The sequence below is a fragment of the Lipotes vexillifer genome, unplaced genomic scaffold (genome assembly GCF_000442215.2).
Source record: "Lipotes vexillifer unplaced genomic scaffold, Lipotes_vexillifer_v1.1 scaffold421, whole genome shotgun sequence".
Lineage (NCBI taxonomy): Eukaryota > Metazoa > Chordata > Mammalia > Artiodactyla > Lipotidae > Lipotes > Lipotes vexillifer.
In genome coordinates this window covers 692953-714383 of record NW_006781198.1, presented here as the reverse complement: position 1 = coordinate 714383, position 21431 = coordinate 692953, and positions in this window count along the sequence as shown.

Here is a 21431-nt window from a genome sequence, read left to right as displayed (position 1 = left end):
AAACGGGGCACGAACCCGCGTCTCCTGCATCGGCAGGCGGACTCTCAAGCACTGCGCCCCCAGGGAAGCCCGAAAGTAATTGTTATTGATGTTTAGCTCTAAATTGTGTCACTTGACTTTTCTCAAAGGACCTGGTCACCAGGTAGTTGACCCACACTTCATTTAAGTTGCACCAAATCTTTTGTAAAGATGAAAACCAGGATAGAAATAAATACTTTAAATCTTGAATATTATATTTGAATCATGCCAGAGAATAAAGGTCATATAACATAGACTGATATGCCCATAAAATCACCCCCAGAAAACAGAGCTTGCTATATACATAATTGGCCCAAAATTTAACTTGGGTATATCCCACAGTTACTTCCTTTTTGCATAATCCCATCTCCCCCAGCAACCCTAGGTCCCACCCTGATCACTCTTTTTGTATGTGCATTCTTTAATCTTTTATGATAGTACAACACTCATACAGAAAATTGCACAGTTAGCTCAATGTATTTTCCCAAACCAAACACTCCCACACAATGAGCACTTAGATTGTGAAGCAGAATCCTATTACCCCAGAAGCTCCTTTTGTACTTTCTTCCAGAAAATACAACTCACCAATGGTAAACAGTATTCTGGCTTCTAACAACATAGATCACTCTTTTGTACTTTGTATAAATGGAATCATATAGCATGAACTCTTTTGTGTCCGGCTTCTTGATTTCAACATTTTGTTAGTGACATTCATTTACATTGTTGCATGACTGTAGATCATTTATTTTCATTTTTATAAACACACATCTCATTGTGTGAATATGCTACAATTTATTCATCCAAATGGACAGGTGGATAGCTTCCAGCTTGGGGTTATTATGACTTGCCCTGCTATGGACACTCTAATTCATGTCTTTTAGTAAACATATGTATATATTTAGTTTTATATATATTTGTTAACTATGTTTACTAAAATATATTAATATATTCTAAAAATTTGGGTCATAACATATACTTATGTTCATCCTTAGTAAATACTGTCAGTTTCCAAAATGGTTCTTTCAATTTATACTTTCACCAGCAGAATATGAGACTTCCTGAAAATCTCTTCTTTTTTCCATTAAAATTGGAGGAGCTTGTCTACTATTTTCTCAGGGCCATATTCTCTACCATTGAATGTCACAAGCAACTCAATGATTAGTTTCTAGTGACTATGATACCCACCATTCCAGGAGTACTGATATCCTAATATGGAGTTCATCATGTCTTAACCAAAAAGATTCTTAAATAAACAAGATGTCAAATATTAATTAACAAGCCAGTAGTAAAAGAAGGGCTTAAAGTTCTAGTTCCCAAATCATATGATCAGATCTCCTATTACTCTGCAACAAATGTAAGCGTGGTTCAGATACTCCGTATCGGGACAGAGCCACTGCACCACAGCTACTCAGTCTGGCCTGGAGCCTGCTGCTCAGGTAGTTCTCAGCCCAACAGCACTCACATCACCTGGGCACATGCTAACAATCAATACAGGATCTCAGCATGCCACCCCAGGCCCACTGAATCAGAATCTTCATTTAGCAAGATCCTCATTGTAATTTGAGAAGCACTGCTGGAAAACTGTACTAAAAGGAGGAGCCTCAGATGCCAAATTTCACTGATTATGAGTTAGTAGAGCTTGTGCGGGCAGTTCACAGCCTAGGTACATATGCCTACAGAAGTCAGTCAGCCCGTTTCTCAGACCATCTTTTCACCTGGTACTTGGACTAAGGCCTTAGTGCCCAAAGAGACAAGCCATGTTTATTAGGAGAGCAGACATGCAAACATTCTTAATATAATCTTGTTGCAGTTGTTGACAAGATTTATAGCAAATATGACAGAATTACAAAAAAAAAGACAATATTAGTTCTGTTTGCAGCGACAGGAGAAGGCTTCAGAGAAACGCAGAAGTTTTGCCTGGTCTGGAGTAAGTGAGAGCTACCTTGCCAGTTGGAGAAGTGGTGATCCAAATCAAGGAAAGAGAAAAGAGCCAGAAAGAGAGAAAAAAAAAATTCAGAAAATTTTCCTTTGTAGCTTTTCTTGTCTTTACTTCCTGGGCCCTGTTCCCCAACTCTGTGGCTCTCGCTTTCAGTGTGGCATCACTGTGAATTCTCTTTCTCCTCCATGTCAACCTCTAGATATGCATCCCTACCCCTACCCCTTCAGTCCTGTGATTGCTATTTCCTGAGCCACAGCTGCACAGGCTGTGCACACGTCAAGCCAAGTCTTACTCTTGATACTAAAAGAATACTGATTACAGAAATTACACTATTGAATACTCCTCAAGAAATACTCTCTTCCTTTGGTTTCTGTGATACTCTACAGCCATCTGATTCCTTTCCCACAATTTGCAAAAATGACTTTTCTGGCCCCTTAACCTTCTTCCACTGAATGACAGCCAGCATACTCAAGATTCCGAAAGCCTCAGTCTTCAGCACAATTAAAAAAAACAAAAAACCACTTTTTTTCTGAAATAATATCCAGTGGTATTGGCTAAATTGAATCCCAAAGCCCCAAATCTCCCTGTTTGTTCTTTTGTGCTCTCTCAATCATCTGTTCTGTATCATCAGATGCCTACAGGACTTTTATTTGCCTCAAACCCTTATTATAAATAACTCATCAGACACACACACTCCTCCACTATCTAAAAAGTTCCCCCCAAACAATGCCCCTACCTTTCAAAATCCTGGAATTACCACCAACTCATTCTTCTACTTCAGTTCCATATCAACCATCCAGTTTCTTTTCTCTCTCTGCTATGTCTTCATCTTCCTGTGTAACCTCACCAACTGGCAAACAAGGTCACGTACACTGGCAAACAAGGTCACGTCACGTACACTTCTGGGGGGCCAGCAGCAGGCGCCTTGTAGTGGCAGGGGCCAGCTGATCACACAGGTAGTGGTGGGAGCCAGGAAAGGCAACAAGTGCCAGAACCAACTGAATGCCCACTGGTAGCTATGGGGACCCTGGCTGTCAGTTTGCACTACCGTAGCTACTGGGTCTCCCTTTGGGAACATGGCAGTGGAGGCCCGTGACAAGGCTCAGGTCAGGGGCATGCAGGTGCACAGGAGAGGCTAGCTACAGGTGAGCACAGTGGTGCAAGCCAGCGACAGAAGACATGGGCTCATCTGGGCCCACGAGCAGGGCGGGGGCCTTGGCTGTGAACACGATCTCCCACGACATAGTCTCCTCTAAGCCTGTGCGTGGCACTGGAGGCTGGTGTGGGGGGCTGGGTCGGGGCATGCAGGTGGACAACCGGAGGAGTTCACCCTGAGCGCACACATGTTGATGAAGTCAGCTATGGAGGTCTAGGCTGGCTTCTTGCGCTTGCACAGCCACAGAGACCTCAGCTGGCTGCTGGGGTGGTTCCTGGGCCCCAGCAGGAGTCACGTGGGAGGACATGGGGAGGCATTCGGGCAACTGACATCAGCCAATGTGAATAGCTGCCGTGTGAAGGCTGGTGAGGTCTGTAGCAGGTCCCTGCTGGCTGTGCTGGCCCTTGGTTTCTCCAGTGTCAAAAGCTGCTGGGCTCGTCTGCAGAGCATGTTACTGGGAACTGAGGTCACTCTTGCTGTGTGGCTGATACTGGTAGCTCCTGCCTTTCTTCCTTGTTCTTAGCTATGTCTGCAAGTCTCAATGTGGCCAGTCTCTGGTGGTGTGAAAATGAAGCAGATCCTTCCTGCAGTTCGCTGAAAGGTTGGGGAAGCTGCTGGCTTGCCCTGCTCTTTCTCTCCAGGAGAGCGGAACTCTTTCTAGCTAGAGAGTTCCTTTTCAGCACCGAGCAGTGCTGGTTTGGGGAGTGGGATGATGCAGGCAAGATGAAGCTGTTCTTCCTTCCCTTTCAGTGTGGTTATTCTCAGGTTTTTTTGGTCCCAATGTGTTGCTGATGTCTCTTAAGTGGACTCCAAAGCTCTCCCAGAGCTGCTTTTATTCGTGGCTAGATGTCTAATTGTTGATCACTGTGGCGTGACCGAGGCTAGGGTCTTCTACTCTGCCACTTAAATTACTCATCAAGACACTAATTTTGACATTTTAACATTCTCCATCTGAGGTATAAAAATCTCCCTACACATACTGTCTTCTGTCTTAGGGGAGTTCGAGACATTCAACCATTTTTAGAAGTTTTAGAAATTTCAGTAGCTAGCAACCCCAGTCATAGGACCTTATTTAATGTGTCTTCCCAGAGTAGCATATTTAAACCTTCTTGATTTTTATTTTGCTTCTGAGCTCCATATTCTGGCACACCAGTACTGCATTCAGGTTGGCTCTATCTACTGACCCAGGCTGCGCAATCTGCCATAAGCAGCCCATTTTCAGTTCTGTCTCACGGCGCCTTACTAGGACTAACTTGAACTGCTCTTTACTATGACTTAGTGTTAGCCTGTGAGGTCGCCTCCCTCCCTGCACTTATTATTTTCTGGAGAATTATCCTAAGTAAACTTCTGACTTTCTTTATTGTGTTCCCCTGGGGCTAATAGTCAGGACTAATACTTCTGGCTCATTCTGCTCAAGGCTTTCCCTAGCTTTGGAAAATCCCTACCCTGAATAGCATTTGCTTTTGCTACAGATTCATCTGCAGTCTTTCAGTTTACAACGCTGGTCCCCTATTCTTTTCAGAAAGGCTAAACAGAATGTACAAACTACGCCTTAAACTGAATACTTTCCTTCCTAACACATCTAGGGCTAGCACCCTCTGTGGTGCCTTTCTTCCTTTTATTTGAATTGGATCTCTTCCCCAGCCATTGCTTTCCTAATACAGAATCCTCAAATCTGTTCTGCGGGATCTGCCCATAGCGAAAAAAGTCAGTAATTTCTCAGAATGTCAAAGGAATCAGCTGTTCAGACGAATCCTGTCTACTGTCACACAACTTAGCCATGATGCTCGCCGAGGCCCCTGTGCTTACAGAAGGCTTTCACAATCACCACTACCCGAACTCTGTATAGGCTCAGGTCCGTGAGAACTCAATCAAGGCCCATATAAAAACAGACACCCACCTGTGAACTCAGCAGTCCTAAGCTGCAGTAACCACCCAAGGAAAATACATAATGGCCTGAGACGTTCAGTCTTCCAGTCAGGCTGCAACTATAAAAGGCCAAGGATGAGACCTTCAAGATGGCGGAGGAGTAAGATGTGGAGATCACCTTCCTCCCCACAAATACATCAGAAATAAATCTACATGTGGAACAACTACAGAACACCCACTGAACGCTGGCAGAAGACCTCAGACTTCCCAGAAGGCAATAAAAGAAAAAAGAAAAAACAGAGACAAAAGAATAGGGACAGGACCTGCACCAGTGGGAGGGAGCCGTGAATGAGGAAAAGTCTCCACACACTAGAAGCCCCTTCGCGGGCGGAGACTGCGGGTGGCGGAGGGAGGAAGCTTCGGAGCCACGGAGGAAAGCACAGCAACAGGGGTGCGGAGGGCAAAGCGGAGAGATTCCCGCAGAGAGCATGGGTGCCGACCAGCACTCACCAGTCCGAGAGGCTTGTCTGCTCACCCGCCGGGGTGGGCAGGACTGGGAGCTGAGGCTGGGGCTTCGGTCAGAGCGCAGGGAGAGGACTGGGGTTGGCGGTGCGAACACAGCCTGAAGGGGGCTAGTGTGCCACAGCTAGCCAGGAGGGCGTCCGGGAAAAGTGTGCAGCTGCCGAAGAGGCAAGAGACCATTGTTGTGGGGTGCGCGAGGAGAGGGGATTCAGAGCATCGTCTAAACGAGCTCCAGAGATGGGCGGGAGCCACGGCTACCAGCAGGGACCCCAGAGACGGCCATGAGACACTAAGGCTGCTGCTGCAGCCACCAAGAAGCCTGTGTGCAAGCACAGGTCACTATCCACACCTCCCGTCCCGGGAGCATGTGCAACCAGCCACTGCCAGGGTCCCGTGACCAAGGGACAACTTCCCCAGGAGAACACATAGCGCCTCAAGATGCTGCAATGTCCTGCTGGCCTCTGCCGCCGCAGGCTCACCCCGCATTTGGTACCCTCCTCCCACCCCACCCCACCCCCGGCCTCAGTGAGCTAGAGCCCCCTAATCAGCTGCTCCTTTAACCCCATCCTGTCTGAGTTGGAACAGACACCCTCAGGCGACCTACATGCAGAGGCGGGGCCAAATCCAAAGCTGAAAACATAATATCAAACGGCGAAAACCTCCCAGAGATCTCCATCTCAACGCCAAGACCCAGTTGCAATCAACGACCAGCAAGCTACAGTGCTGGACACCTATGCCAAACAACTACCAAGACAGGAACACAACCCCATCCATTAGCAGAGAGGCTGCCTAAAATCATAGTAAGGCCACAGACACCTCAAAACACACCACCAGACGTGGACTTGCCCAACAATAAGACAAGATCCAGCCTCATTCACCAGAACACAGGCACTAGTCCCCTCCACCAGGAAGCCTACACAACCACTGAAAAAACCTTAGCTACTGGGGGCAGACACCAAAAACAACGGGAACTACGAACAAGTAGCCTGTGAAAAGGAGACCCCAAACACAGCAAGTTAAGCAAAATGAGAAGACAGAGAAACACACAGCAGATGAAAGAGCAAGGTAAACACCCACCAGACCTAACAAATGAAGAGGAAATAGGCAGCCTACCAGAAAAAGAATTCAGAGTAATGATAGTAAAGATGATCCAAAACCTTCGCAACAGAACGGAGAAAATAGAAGAAATGTTTAACAAGGAACTAGAAGAACTAAAGAGCAAACAAACAATGATGAACAACACAATAAATGAAATTAAAAATTCTCTGGAAGGAATCAATAGCAGAATAACTGAGGCAGAAGAACAGATAAGTAACCTGGAATATAAAATAGTGTATTAACTACTGCACAGCAGAATAAAGAAAAAAGAAAGAAAAGAATTGAGGACAGTCTTAGAGAACTCTGGGACAACATTAAATGCACCAACATTCGAATTATAGGGGTCCCAGAAGAAGAAAAGAAAAAGAAAGGGACTGAGAAAATATTTAAAGAGATTATAGTTGGAAAATTCCCTAATATGGGAAAGGAAATAATCAATCAAGTCCAGGAAGCACAGAGAGTCGCACACAAGATAAATCCAAGGAGAAACACGCCAAGACACATATTAATCAAACTATCAAAAATTAAATGCAAAGAAAAAATTTTAAAAGCAGCAAGGGAAAAACAACAAATAACATACAAGGGAATCCCCATAAGGTTAACAGCTGATCTTTCAGCAGAAACTCTGCAAGCCAGAAGGGAGTGGCAGGACATATTTAAATGATGAAAGAGAAAAAACTACAACCAACATTACTCAACCCAGCAAAGACCTCATACAGATTTGACAGAGAAATTAAAACCTTTACAGACAGCAAAAGCTAAGAAAATTCAACACCACCAAACCAGCTTTACAACAAATGCTAAAGGAACTTCTCTAGGCAGGAAACACAAGAGAAGGAAAAGACCTACAACAAACACAAAGGAATTAAGAAAATGGTAATACGAACATACATATCAATAGCTACCTTAAATATAAATGGATTAAATGTTCCCACCTAAAGACACAGACTGGCTGAATGGATACAAAAACAAGACCCATATATATGCTATCTACAAAAGACTCACAGCAGACCTAGGGACACATACAGACTGAAAGTGAGGGGATGGAAAAAGATATTCCACGCAAATGGAAATCATTTGCGATGGAAATCAGTAGCAATTGTCAAATCAGACAAAATACACTTTAAAATAAAGACTATTACAAGAGACAAAGAAGGACACTACATAATAATCAAGAAATCAATCCAAGAAGAAGATATAACAATTATAAATATTTATGCAACCAACATAGGAGCACCTCAATACATAAGGCAAATACTAACAGCCATAAAAGGGGAAATTGACAGTAACACAAAAATAGTAGAGGACTTTAACACCCACTTTCACTAAAGGACAGTCAACCAAAATGAAAATAAATAGGAAACACAAGCTTTAAATGACACATTAAATAAGATGGACTTAATTGACATTTATAGGACATTCCATCCAAAAACAACAGAATACAGTTTCTTCTCAAGTGCTCATGGAACATTCTCCAGGATAGATCATATCTTGGGTCACAAATCAAGCCTTGGTAAATTTAAGAAAATTGAAATCATATCAATTATCTTTACCGACCACAATGCTATGAGACTAGATATCAATTACAAGAAAAGAAGTGTAAAAAATACAAACACATGGAAGCTAAACAATACACTACTAAATAACCAAGAGATCACTGAAGAAATCAAAGAGGAAATCAAAAAATACCTAGAAACAAAGGACAATGAAATCACGATGACCAAAAACCTATGGGATGCAGCAAAAGCAGTTCTAAGAGAGAAATTCATAGCAATACAATCCTACCTCAAGAAACAAAAAACATCTCAAATAAACAAACTAACCTTACACCTAAAGCAACTAGAGGAAGAAGAACAAAAAACCCCCCAAAGTTAGCAGAAGGAAAGAAATCATAAAGATCAGATCAGAAATAAATGAAAAAGAAATGAAGGAAACGATAAGAAAGGTCAATAAAACTAAAAGCTGGTTCTTTGAGAAGATAAACAAAATTGATAAAACAGTAGCCAGACTCATCAAGAAAAAAAGGGAGAACACTCAAATATAATTAGAAATGAAAATGTAGAGGTAACAACTGACACTACAGAAATAAAAGGATCATGAGAGATTACTACAAGCAACTTTATGTCAATAAAACGGACAACCTGGAAGAAATGGACACATTCTTAGAAAAGCACAACCTTCTGAGACTGAACCAGGAAGAAATAGAAAATATAAACAGACCAATCACAAGCACTGAAACTGAGACTGTGATTAAAAATGTTCCTACAAACAAAAGCTCAGGACCAGATGGCTTCACAGGCAAATTCTATCAAACATTTAGAGAAGAGCTAACACCTATCCTTCTCAAACTCTTCCAGAATATAGCAGAGGGAGGAACACTTCCAAACTCATTCTAGGAGGCCACCATCACCCTGATACCAAAACCAGAGAAAGATGTCACAAAGAAAGAAAACTATATCACTGATGAACATAGATGCAAAAACCCTCAACAAAATACTAGCAAACAGAATCCAAGAGCACATTAAAAGGATCATACACCATGATCAAGTGGGGTTTATTCCAGGAATGCAAGGATTCTCCAATATATGCAAATCAATCAATGTGATAAACCATGTTAACAAATTGAAGGAGAGAAACCATACGGTCATCTCAACAGATGCAGAAAAAGCTTTTGACAAAATTCAACACCCATTTATGATAAAAACTCTCCAGAAAGTGGGAATAGAGGGAACTTTCCTCAACATAATAAAGGCCATATATGGCACACCCACAGCCAACATCATTCTCAATGGTGAAAAACTGAAACCACTTCCACTAAGATCAGGAACAAGACAAGGTTGTCCACTCTCACCACTATTATTCAACATAGCGTTGGAAGTTTTAGCCACAGCAGTCAGAGAAGGAAAAGAAATAAAAGGAATCCAAATCGGAAAAGAAGAAGTAAAGCTGTCACTGTTTGCAGATGACATGATGCTATACATAGAGAATCCTAAAGAGGCTACCAGAAAACTACTAGAGCTAATCAATGCATTTGGTACATTAGCAGGATACACAATTAATGCACAGAAATCTCTTGCATTCCTATACACTAATGATGAAAAATCTGAAAGAGAAATTAAGGAAACACGCCCATTTACCACTACAACAAAAAGAATAAAATACCTAGGATAAAATTACCTAAGGAGACAAAAGACCTGTATGCAGAAAACTATAAGACACTGATGAAAGAAATTAAAGATGATACAAACAGATGGAGAGATATACCATGTTCTTGGATTGGAAGAATCAACATTGGGCAAATGACTCTACTACCGAAAGCAATCTACAGATTCAATGCAATCATTATCCAACTACCCATGGCATTTTTCACAAAACTAGAACAAAAAATTTCACAATTTGTATGGAAACACAAAAGACCCCGAATAGCCAAAGCAATCTTGAGAGAGAAAAACAGAGCTGGAGGCATCAGGCTCCTGAACTTCAGACTATGCTACAAAGCTACAGTAATCAACACAGTATGGTACTGGCACAGAAACAGAAATATAAATCAGTGGAACAGGATAGAAAGCCCAGAGATAAACCCATGCACATATGGTCACATTATTTTTGATAAAGCAGGGAAGAATATATAATGGAGAAAAGACAGCCTCTTCAATAAGTGATTCAGGGAAAACTGGACAGCTACATGTAAAAGAAGGCAATTAGAAAACTCCCTAACACCATACACAAAAATAAACTCAAAATGGATTAAGGACCTAAATGTTAGGCCAGACACTCTAAAACTCTTAGAGGAAAACGTAGGAAGAACACTGTATGACATAAATCACAGCAAGATCCTTTCTGACCCTCCTCCTAGAGAAATGGAAATAAACACAAAAATGAACAAATGGGACCTAATGAAACTTAAACGTTTTTGCACAGCAAAGGAAAACATAAACAAGACGAAAAGACAACCCTCAGAATGGGAGAAAATATTTGCAAATGAAGCAACTGACAAAGGATTAATCTCCAAAATTTACAAGCAGCTCATGCAGCTCATTATCAAAAAAACAAACAACCCTATACAAAACTGGGCAGAAGACTTAGACATTTCTCCAAACAAGATATATACATTGCTAACAAACCCATGAAAGAATGCTCAACATCACTAATCACTAGAGAGATGCAAATCAAAATTACAATGAGGTATCACCTCACATCAGTCAGAATGGCCATCATCAAAAAATCTACAAACAATAAATGCTGGAGAGGGTCTGGAGGAAAATGAACCCTCTTGCACTGTTGGTGGGAATGTAAACTGATACAGCCACTATGGAGAACAGTATGGAGGTTCCTTAAAAAACTAAAAATAGAACTACCATATGACCCAGCAATCCCAGTACTGGGCATATACCCTGAGAAAACCATAATTCAAAAAGAGTCATGTACTACAATGTTCCTTGCAGCTCTATTTACAATAGCCAGGACATGGAAGCAACCTAAGTGTCCACTGACTGATGAATGGATAAAGAAGATGTGGCACATATACAATGGAATATTACTCAGCCATAAAAAGAAACAAAACTGAATTATTTGTTGTGAGGTGGATGGACCTAGAGTCTCTCATACAGACTGAAGTAAGTCAGAAGGAGAAAAACAAATACATGTATGTATGGTAACACATATATATGGAATCTAACAACAACAAAACAAATGATTATGGAGAACCTAGGGGCAGGAAAGGAATAAAGATGCAGACATACAGAATGGACTTGAGGACACGCAGAGGGGGAAGGGTAAGCTGTGACAAAGCGAGAGAGAGGCATGGACATGTATACACTACCAAACATAAAATAGATAGCTAGTTGGAAGCAGCCTCATAGCACAGGGATATCAGCTCGGTGCTTTCTGACCACCTAGATGGGTGGGATAGGGAGGGTGTGAGGCAGATGCAAGAGGGAGGGGAAATGGGGATATATGTATATGTATAGCTGATTCACTTTGTTATAAAGCAGAAACTAACACAACATTGTAAAGCAATTATACTCCAATAAAGATGTTAAAAAATTTAAAAAAAAAAAAACGGCCAAGGATGGATGCAAAACCAGCTATACTGCAAACCATCAAGATTTAACTTCACATAGTCTGGTCCCCACAAAAATCTCAACCTTTAAGTTGTACTGTACTCCCCAAATCCCAGTCTATCTCAATTCCTAAAGGTTCCCAAAAGGTACAAATGATTGAGCTACAAGAAGGCTTAGTAAATAACAGCCCGAATTGTGAGTAAAATGAGAAATAAGACAAAAGAGGAAGGCAGTTGCAATATGTGAGAGGCAAGGGGACCTGCTTATCCCTGCCCTTCTCATTTCCCAAGGAGGTCTGCGTCTCATATCAGCCTGCCCCAAGGGGACCCTGTCTGGGGAAGAAACTCATTCGTACTTGCTTCACTCTAATCTGGGGTGGAGGGAGATACAGAGTGATGTTTGGGAAATTAAATCCACCAAATAGCAAAATGTGTGCCAAGAACTGCTGCTCACCACTTACACAAATAGTTCCACCTTGGTAGGGAGGAATAAAGGGTGGAGCAGGAAGCCAGAGTGCTATAGGAAACAGGTGTGTGAGGGAGGCGTTTATTATATGGAATAATGAGATAATGATGAAGGTGCTGAAATATGGTCAAAATTCAAATTCTTTTATTGTTATCATTATCATGTTATTATTATTGACTAGGTCGAGAGATGCAAAGACTAAGTAGAGAGAGAAAGGAGTTATCTGTAATCTTGAGTAAACTCATATTCACTTTCTCCTCTCCTCCAACAAAAGGGTAAGAACCCACATAAGAGTAACATTTCATAGTAGAACAGTAATAGTACTCACCTTGGCAAGTGAAATATGGATTATATCATTTGCCTGTTTTTCCTTTGGAGGTTTTTATTGTGTTGCCAGAAATCCTAAGGCTCAGTGAACAAAGCCCTCTCTCTTTGATTGAGTTTTCCTATTAGAAGCCAATTCCCACAGTTATGCACATGGGAGCAATTTCTCTACTCAGTATTTTGATCTGAGTGTGAAAAACCTAAAATGCAGTGCTTTGGGGGCAGGAGAGTAAACACAAGAATTTCAGAAAGGAGCTATAGATCAGGGTACATAATATGGATAGAAGACCAACAGCTGTTGGGAAGCTAATCTTTTCGTACAGAATTTGGATTCACAACACAAGACATGTGAGAAAAAGAAAAGTAGTTTGGAGTGGGTAGGTTCTTCAATTTGCATTCAGAACTAAGGAATTTTCACTGAGACCAGATTCTACAAGAGAAGAAAGGAGGCTTCTGAAGGTCAAGATGTAGAAGAGACCAAAATGACTGAATCTGCTGTGTAAAAAATTGACATTATTCATTTCAATCCCAATTTAGAATGATATCCTTTCACACCTTCACTAAAACTGTGGGTATTTAAAACAATTAAGTATTTTCTCCAAACTCATTACATCAATCAAACTAATGTAGTCCATTTCAGGACCTAAGGGAAATATTTAAACAATATCTATATCAAACTTAATATGTACATCAAATAACTTGTTTCTTAAGTAAAATGAAGTATTAAAACTCATGTGACACATCACAGCTTAATAAAGAAAAATACTAATTGGCCATTTGCTTCAGCTGAGTCATGACTTCCTGGGACTCCGACTGCCTCTGTAAATGGCATGATCACATTCAGTGATCTCTAAAGCCCAGGCCAGAGCCCTAATTCTTTGATGTTGAACATGTATACAGGACCTTCCCTGGTCTCCAGCTGCTCCTTCGCAAAGGATACATTTCAAGTCTCTGAGAAGCAAAGCCCATTGGACAGGACCCCTGAAACATCATCCTTTCAGGGCTCATCACTGAGACCAGGATAGTAAAAAGTACTCAGTTTTGTAGGTGACCCGTGGATACTTCTAACTCCCTTTCTACCACCTGCCCCTCCCAAGTCATCCCAACTCAATTTAACTTCTAAGCCCTTTATTTCATGGCCATAATATAGTAAACTTGAATTGTTCAGTTGAATTTCACATTCTACTGAAAGATGCATTCTAAAAAGGATACAGATGGGCAAATATGCACATACTCTTAAGTCTGTGATGGTGGAATCAAACAGTTTGAAGCCAACTTTCTGAGGCCTGTAAATATCTCCCAGAACTGAATCTTTAGCGGTAAAGTAAGCTAGATCATGAATTAATAATCCAATGTTAACGGGAGACACTTTTTCAGGAGTTACTTAAAATTAGACTGCAAGATACGTCCCCAAAGTGGTATCCCAGTTCCAACCATCCTAAATCGTTTTCTGTATATAGTCTTTATTTACTCTTTCTCCTATGTAACTTTTTTCCCTTAATATTTAACATACATTTTTTGTCTCTTTGTAGAGAATTTTTACCACAGTCAAGTATACTTTGTATGTCCTTATCTTTTAAATTTTATACTCACTGGAACTGTTCTGTGATTCATTCAATAAAAATTGTTATCTACTCCCATGGGTTCTAAAATTTAGCTCATTCACTTATTTAGCAAATAATTTTTAGTGTCTGTGTGTGCTAGACACCACTTGTGCCACTTGGGGATAGGAGAGGATATATTCACAAGAAAGGAGCCACTTGTGTTTCTGTAGCTGCTTGTTTCTGAGATTTCCTTTAACATCAGTATTATGAAATAAAACAAGCCAACAGCAAAGTGCATGAAACATGAAAATACCATTTCACAAGTAATTATAAAGCCAGCACCCAGTGTGACCGACAGCTTTTAAAATGGCTCCCAGTGATCCCCATCTCCTGGTACCCACACTCTTGAGTAATCCCCTTACCTTGGGTGTGAGGTGGATCTAGTGACTTGATTCTAATAAATATATCATAGCAAAAGTGATAGGATATCAATAGGTTATAAATAACTATAACTTCCATCCTGCTAATATTCTGTGTCTCTTTTTGCACATTTGCTTTGATGGACAGGACCATCTGAGAGTGGCATAGATCAACAGCCACCAAGGAACTGAATTTTCTCAATTATCACTAAATGAACTTGGAAGAAGATCTTACCCTAGTTGAACCCTGAGATAGACGGCTGCAGCCCCAGCCAACACTGTGATTTCAGCCTGTGGAAAACCTGAAGCCGAGGACCTAATTAAGTTGTGCCTGTATTTCTGACCCACACAAGCTGTTAGCTAATAAATTTGTGTTGCTTTAAATCACTAAGTTTTGAAATAATTTGTTATACAGCAATAGACAAGTAATACACCAGAAACTGCAAAAAGTCAAGAAATAGAACATTGGCAGCACCCCCAGAAGCCCCATCTTTGTCCCTTTCCAATTACAAATTCCTCCATCCCCACCAGAGATAATCACTATATTTAGAAGACAATCACTTCCTTGCTTTTCTTTATAGTCGTACTACCCATTCATGAATGCATCCTAAATGACATAGTTTGGCTGAGTTTGGGACCTTCATATGAATTAAATATTACTGTATTACTCTTTTAAGTCTTGTTCCTTTTCCTCCACATTATATTTGCAAGATAAATCCAAGTTGTTGTGTGTACCAGAGATTTATTCATTTTCATTGCTCTATGATATATTTCTGTGAGAAAATAATATAACTTTTTACCCATTCTACTGTTGATGGACATTTGGATTGTTTTCAATTTGGGGCCATTACAACAATGATGCTATCAAGACTGATGTACATGTACATGTATTCTGAAACATATGTGCACACATCTAGTTATTTGTGAAATAGCCAAGTTATAGAATGTACTTATCTTCCCAGTATTACAAAACACACTAAGGCTTTGTTTGCCAAAGGGGTAGTACCAGTGCCACGGTGGATTTAGAGGGAGCAAGAAGAGAAAGAAGAGAAGAATGACAGGAGCGATTCATTTATATTTTCTGGTAATGAAACTCTGCATGGTTAAAAAAAAAATCCTGGTTTGGGGTTTAGAGTGTGTGTGAATTGCTGGTTTTTTTAACTGCCCACTATTATTAGCAATCCAAATGAGAGCAGTTCCTCCTACAACTGGTCCACTCCCATGTGTCCAGGAATTCAAGTCTATTGGAGTCAAATGAATTTATTTATTAGTTATGGTCTCTTGATATTCAAACTATTCAAGCCCAAGACACAAAAGCATACATCCTCTAATCTTTTAAAATGTCTACATACTCTAACTAAGCTTTTTGCAGGTACCATGTTTTAGGATCTGTCCCAGATCAGGGAAGACTGCCTTCTCTGTGCTTGTTCATACTTTAATTCCTTTAATTGTAACGAAGTAGAAATTTCAGGACACTGTGAAAGAATCCTACCAAAGGGCTTTAGATATCCTCTTAGTCCCTATCAAATATACCCAAATAATACGTTCCTTTCTGCTCATTGCCAATAGTTGGAAAAATGTAGTCCAAGCAATCCAGATCTCTAAATTGCCCCAAGAGAGGGAGATGGTGCAAGAAATTTCAATATGAAGGAAGCATAGTCTGCTGCTCCAGCAAAAGTGAGGGTGTGCCCTTCACTCCGTTGTATATAACCTTTCACATCGCAGAAATTAACAGTATTCATAGCCTCCTCCAGTGATTGATCCTATTAGACTTCTTGCAGATGAATCTCAATAATGTTGAAACAAAAGGACATTCTTTTCAGTTGGGGTAAACAGAGTAAGGGCTAAGCCACTTTAACAAAAAGACCCCAAAATGTAGTGGCTTAAGAAATAGAATTTTTTTCCTTACTCATACAAAGATGAAGAGTCTTAGTTGGTAGGGTGGCTCCACTCCCGATGGTCATTCAAGGATATAGATTTCTTCCTTCTCATTTCTTCACTATCCCAGACTGTTGTCCATTTCTGCATGCTCAAAACTGGATTGTAGGCATGGCCATGCTCCAGCTCAGATGGACTGGAAAGGGAAAAAACATCAAAGGCAACAATTCCTTTCACGCAAGTAAAGCTAAGTTGAAATGTATGTAGTAAGGTTTCCATGCTTTACGTGAAGGGGAGAAAACTGAACATTTAATGAAAAAGTTATAACAATTCTACAATCTCTTCCAGAAAATAGAAGAGGGACAACTTTTCCCAACTAATTTTATGAGACTTGCATTACTCTAGTACCAAACGCAGACAAACACATTATAAGAAAACTCTAGAGCAATATCCCTTGTGAATATAGAGACAATAATCCTCAAGAAACTATTAGCAAATCAAAATCCAGCACTATATAAAAACGGATCACATCACAACCAAGTGCAATTCATCTAAGGAAGAAAAGTCTGATTCAACATTCAAAAATCAGTCAGTGTAACTCACTATATTAGCAGACTGAGAAAAACTGTATCAACATCTCAACAGATGCATAAAAAGCATTTGATAAAATTCAACATCCCTTTATGATAAACACTATCACCAAACTAGAAATAAAAGAGAACTTAAAAAGGATATACCAAAAAAAATAATAATAATAATACAGCTAACACCATACTCAATGATTTCCACCAAAGATTTGGAAAAAGGCAAGGATGTCGTCTCTCACCACTGCTATTCAACATCATACTGTAAGTCCTAGCCAATATAATAAAATAGTAAAAAGAAATAAAAGGCATACAGATTGGAAAGAAATAATACCCTGTATTCACAAACATAATTGTGTATGTAAAAGATACAATATAGCTCCCTGATCAAATTAGTGAGTTTAGAAAGGTTGCAGGATACCAGGTCAATATACAAAAGTTTACCATATCCTATATATCAAATAATTGGAATTTGAATTAAAAAAAAAAAAACGCTTAAAATAGCACTCCAAAAATGAAGCCTAGGTATAAATCCAACAAAATATGCACAGGATCTATATGCTGAAAACTATCAAACGCTGATGAAACAAATGAAAGAAGATCGAAATAAAAGGAGGGATCATATTGATAGATTGGAAAATATTATTATTAAAATATTATTAAGATGTCAATGGCTCCCACTCGGTGTATAGATCTAATGCAATCTCAATCTAAATCAGCAAACTTTGCAGATATTGGCAAATTGATTCCAAAGGAACTCAAATACCAAAAACAATTTCAAAAAGATGAACAAATTAGAATACTCATAATATCCTACCCCAAGACTTACTATAAAGCTACAGTAATCAAAACAGTTTAGTTTTTGGTGAAAGAAGAGATAAATAAATCAATGGGATAGAATAGAGTCTAGACCAAGAAACTCAAAATGATGGTCAATCGATTTCTGACCCAGGTGCAAAGGCAATTAAATGGAGAGAGAATAGTGTTTTTAACAAATGCCATTAGAATAACTGGACATCCATTTTCAAAACAAGAATCTCAACCTATGCCTCACCTAGTTTACAAAACTTAATTTAAAAATAGATTATAGTTCTAAATGTAAAGTCTTGAAATCATAAATCTTTTAGAAGAAATTATGAGAGAAAATCTTTATAACCTTGGGTTAATAAAAGATCTCATATTTGACACTGAAAGCACGATCTATGAAAGAAAAAATTGATAAACTGATTTCATCAAAATTCAAAATTTTTGTTCTGTGAAAGAATTTTTTGTAGTCAGAGACTGGGAGGAAATATTTGCAAATTATGTATCTGACAAAGGAATTGTACCAAGGGTTTAAGGGTCAGGGGAGGGTACAACTACAAAAGGGCAACATGAGAGCTTTTTTTAGGCTAATGGAACTAGTATGCTTTATCTTGGTTATGGTGGTAGTTACACAACTGTGTGTATTTGTCAAAACTCACAGACTTACATCAAAAGGAATGAATTTCAGTGTATGTAAATTTAAAAGTAAAGAATAAAAAGATGATGTGAGCCAACAATATTTTTAACTACTGGTTCAGCTATTTGGATACATACCAGCTGAACAACAGCTCTGATTAAGACCAATACTCATGAGGAAAAAATTTAAATAGTCAAATAAACCATGGTTTTAAGGCTATTGTCTAATTGGGGAAATGCTTGATTTCTTAGCTGTCTTATCTCTTTAGGGCTGTGGCACTTCCAGGAGAAATTCTGGAAATGAACTGAGTTCGTCTCCAGAGAAAAACAACGTACTACCTTAAACATCTCATAGGGTGGTAGTCCCCTAGGTAGAGACATTGGCATTGACAGAAAACCAAGGTTAAAATTTCTAAAGGGATCACAGAGCCTGCATTGACTAAAAAATAAACATCTGTTGTCCCCAGATATCCAGAGACACATTGCATGGCTTTTCAATTCTCAAGAGAGAGAAAAGGGGAGTTGCTGAGGAGAAATGGAACCTCATCTATCTTTTAATCTTCAGTCCCTGAGTTTCACACTTGCCCCTTGCAGGTTAGAACCTCTGGAGAAATTTGCTCTCAGTAGGCTAGCTGACCTTATAACCTTGAGTGTGGGTAAATTTTGCAAATGTAGAGGGTTAAATCTCAAGCAACACAGTGCAACAATGCAGCAGCTTTTTAGAGCCTTAAAGTTCCCTGATCAGGAAACCTGCAATTAGGAAAACTACCACATACTACATTCTGCTCCCTCCCGCCTCACCCCACTGGCTGTCTTCCCTCTGCACAGTATCGTTCTCCCCTCAACCCTCCCTGACAGCCCTCCACTTTAGAAATTAGTTCTTATATACATCAGTGTTCATTACTATCTATTACTATCCCAAAGGCCCATGCATGTTAAAACCTCATCTAATTAAGAAATGGCAGATATGTGAGACCTGTTAAAACATCTAAGCTGGTGAGAGAAGTTTAAGAAGTTTGGGAATGCACCGTGGGTGCCAGGGGTGCTTATAAACAACTCCACATGGACAATTTTCCTTAAAAATGAGGACAGCTTTGTTGGTTCACACCGTTAAATACTCCTTATTTAAGTAGCAGAAAGTTTCAAACATGGCTGAGAATTTCCCAGCCATGCAAAGGCTGTATGGGAAGCAATTCGCTAGATGTCTGTGAGAGTTAACTCACTTCAGGTCCCTATGCAATCAGGACCCTAGGTAACAGCTTCAGAGCCATTAAAATCTTAGTATTAGTTGTCTGGTGCAATATCCTTCATCCAAAAACGGTCCCTGTGTGACATTAGACAGGAAAACAATGAGCGCCCTGGCCCATGGTGCTAATAAACTCAAATCTTAACTCCAACTGTAAAGCCTCTAAATGGGAGAAATGATTCCCCATCATAAGTTGGCCATTAATATACGTTTACCGCAATTAATGGTCAGAACTTTTCATTAAAAAGAAACATGTCAGAAATCAGTCAGGGGCTTCCCTGGTGGCGCAGTGGTTGAGAGTCCGCCTGCCGATGCAGGGGACATGGGTCCGTGCCCCAGTCCGGGAAGATCCCACATGCCGCGGAGCGGCTGGGCCCGTGAGCCATGGCCGCTGAGCCTGTGTGTCCGGAGCCTCTGCTCCGCAGCGGGAGAGGCCACAACGGTGAGAGGCCCGCGTACCGCAAAAAAAAAAAAAGTTGTAAAGAAATCAGTCAGAAAAATGAGTCAAGGCTAAGGATGTTGTGATTTTTTAGAACTTTAAAGAACAGGGTTAGGCTTCTGCAGTGTCACTGAGCCTATTCGGCCCCATCTTTTTCCAAGGAGCGAAATGAATAAATAAAAGCAAAACATTCACCGTCTGGGAAAAAAATTACTAGAAAGACATATGACAAGGATCAGTATTGGAAGGGACTGCATATTTTAATTATGTATACAAATGACTCGGTACTGCGGACAAGATCTGCAGATTACATTAAACAGCGAGGGAGGCAGAGCACAGTAAATAATAAGGTACCCAAATGCCAAGCAGTAGCCAAGGATTTACATTATTATGTGTTATATATGTGGGCTTAGAAGATGGAAAATGCAGATAAGTGTAAATAAATGTCAAATAATGTGCCCGGTGGCCAAGAAATACAGAAAGTGAATTTGAGATCAGGGGAACAGTGCTGTAGCATAACGATCAGGGAGTGAACCAAACACAGGCTTGTCACCCCCAAGAAAGCCAGAAATGTTTCTGTGCAAATTAGGATGGAAGGGAAAATCTGCTGCACCTTGTACACAAACATCCACCTAATACCTTCCAAGCACAAAGGCACTGGCTTCTCCATCTAATTCATCAGTCACGTGCAGGTACCATTTATTTGGTACTAAAAAGGAGCATGGGGTTATGGGGCTGGTTTTAGTTCTATTTCTGTCACTGGCCAGTTGGTCAACCTTGGTCAGTCTCTTCATATCTCTAGGCCTCAATTTTCTCATCTCTAAAATGATAAGATAAACTGATTGACTTCCCTCACATTTATTAGAGGACCTCTTAGCCAACCTTTATGACAAATGGTCATGGAGAGCTTTGTCAGGGTTGAGACCCCTCTTTGTTGTGGTGGTCCCAGCATATGCCAGTGCCTGAGCATCTTGGGTACTTAGCACACTAAGGATTCATTTATTATCCATTGAATGCGTGCTTGAATGCTGTGACACATTCAGTTCATTCCTTGTTCAAATTCCTTTTGAAAAAGAGTCTTTACAGTTTCAAATATATATTTTCAAATTGAAATCTGGCAGTCAAGGAAAGATCTTACTTATGATTTATTCAAGAGGGAAAACTGATTTTAGCTGTTAGGGTGTTTCTTGCCAAAATACCTCAAAGTTCAGGATCATTTAAAAGTCACTTGCTTAGCGCTTCCCTGGTGGTGCAGTGGTTGAGAGTCCTATTGCTGATGCAGGGGACACGGGTTCGTTCCCCGGTCCGGGAAGATCCCACATGCTGCGGAGCAGCTGGGCCCATAAGCCATGGCCGCTGAGCCTGCGTGTCCGGAGCCTGTGCTCCACAACGGGAGAGGCCGCAGCAGTGAGAGGCCCGCATACCGC